The 2,038-nt window shown below is 42.0% G+C and overlaps 1 protein-coding gene across 1 annotated transcript in view; it reads left to right on the top strand.

Moving 5' to 3' along the window:
- The first annotated feature begins 520 nt into the window (after positions 1 to 520).
- The window catches only part of znf395b (zinc finger protein 395b), an 11,018-nt gene continuing 9,500 nt past the window's right edge, over positions 521 to 2,038 (top strand). Inside the window, exon 1 of the mRNA XM_017030753.2 lies at positions 521 to 818. The gene's annotated coding sequence lies outside the window, so the exon portion shown is untranslated. The remainder of the gene's footprint in view (positions 819 to 2,038) is intronic.

Here is a 2,038-nt window from a genome sequence, read left to right as displayed (position 1 = left end):
GGACGGTTAATGAGGAAATATAGGCGACGTCGGCTTCCCTGCACTTCTAGTGGCCCATTATATGATTGAAACGAAAAATTTAAAATAAAGGTCAATGCATTTAACGTAATAGTTTAAGGGCAGGACAAATCCCTTTTTTGTCATGTTTATTTTTATGTTAACATTTTAATTAATAAATCATTTCAAGCATGGCTGTTTCATACGTATTTTCCTTTTCAATTTAGGCTCAACTCAAAGCAGAAACAAATTTAAAATAAAAGTCAATGCATTTTTAACGTAATAGTTTAAGGGCAGGACAAATCCCTTTTTTGTCATGTTTATTTTTATGTTAACATTTTAATTAATAAATCATTTCAAGCATGGCTGTTTCATACGTATTTTCCTTTTCAATTTAGGCTCAACTCAAAGCAGAAACGCTGTCACGGCTACTTGTAACGTGACGAAGAAGGATGAGATTAAATAATGTTGCAGCTGTGCGCGCGTGTGCGTGTGTGTGTGTGTGTGTGGAACAGTTACAAACACATATGGACGCAGTCGCTGCTGCTGCTGCTCTGCTAACCTCTCACCTACATCATACTTCTCTGCACAGCGGCGGCGCTACAGCCTGCTGCTGATATCTCTGCCCAGCTGTCATCCCCGGCATTGGTCCACCGTGCAGACACACGTAGGCGCGCATCCGACCGACCGACCAACCCCCTTTTTCTCCCGGCACAGACTGAGACCGAGGAGCCGGTGAGCGGCGGTACAAGCAGGCGGTTTTATGAATTTAATCCCGTTGCTGCGGCTTTGAGGACGAGGCCAAGGTCTCCCCTGATCGAGTAAGTATATGAAAGTCGAACGATGGTCATTTTTAATAGTGTTGTTATAAACAATTTGCAGCAAACGCAGAGGAAAAAAAATTGTTTTCCTTTAGTAGCGGAGGGAGGAGGGAAGCAGAGGGGAGGGGATCTTTGAGCTGCGTTTTCTGTGCTGCTCGATCTTGTGCAACTTGCATTGGAACTGGCTTGTTTAATTGTGTTCAATTCAAATCGACGTTATGTTTTATGTATGCATTTTATCCCGGGTGCAAGTATCTGTTATGGTAGCGGTTAAAGACATGAAAAACAGTGATATGATTTTTTTAACAATTGTTTCCACTGTTGTGCAGACTTAAGTAGCGTCACTACAATTGCCCCTTGCACCGGCCTTTGTTTGTGTGACTTGACGCCTTAACGAGTTTAAAAATACAGATATTTTCGACATTATCCTTCTTGGCCGGCTCAGTCCCTCCCAGCGAAACTCGTGCCCAAACACGTTGACCAGCGGGGAGGTGTGTACATCACCGGAAGAGCCTGGCCAATCAGGGAAGGTCCCCCGCCCACCCCGAGCTTCTTGTTTACTATTAAAGCTCGCCGCTGATTAGTCGAGAAATGGGGGAAGTCAGACTCTGGTGCGTTTACGTGTGCAGTAAAGTATTGGACTTTACAGATCTTCGTTTAAAAAGCGCTGCAGTTCAGCGGCATTTTGATAAATGAACAATTTTAAACTATCTTTGCAGTAGTAAACTTTAATGTCACGTTACATATTGGTTATTGTGTTTCACTTGTGTTACACAAACTTACATGTTTTGGTTCGTTTTGTTTCAAAGTTTTATGGAATTCAGTTTCGTTTTTTTGTTCCTCATAAGTTTCGTCGTAGAACGCGTAGTCACACGTTGTTCAAAAACTAAATATATAGATATAACTAATAAACAAAGTCACTTCAGACCTTCGAAACTGAAGTAGTGTAATGTTTATCTGTACAGTCCGTTACACTTTATTAGTATACGAGAATTAAATGATGGGAATGGAAAACGAGGTGAAAAATGGTTGCTCGAGGCCACTCAGCCATTTCAGTAGAGTTAATTCCATGTCTTCTGAATGCAGCAGTGTCCCCGTTTTATTTTTAAGGACGTCAGGCCATGGTGAAAGGACGTCAGATTAAGACTGCAGAACACGTTATCAGTGTCAACAGAGTGGGCAAGAAGCACAAATGGGTCCAAATTCAGTGTGTCTGTGTG

This window comes from Cynoglossus semilaevis, unplaced genomic scaffold (assembly GCF_000523025.1).
Source record: "Cynoglossus semilaevis isolate Cse_v1.0 unplaced genomic scaffold, Cse_v1.0 scaffold419, whole genome shotgun sequence".
NCBI lineage: Eukaryota > Metazoa > Chordata > Actinopteri > Pleuronectiformes > Cynoglossidae > Cynoglossus > Cynoglossus semilaevis.
This window is presented reverse-complemented; position numbering and strand designations above follow the sequence as displayed.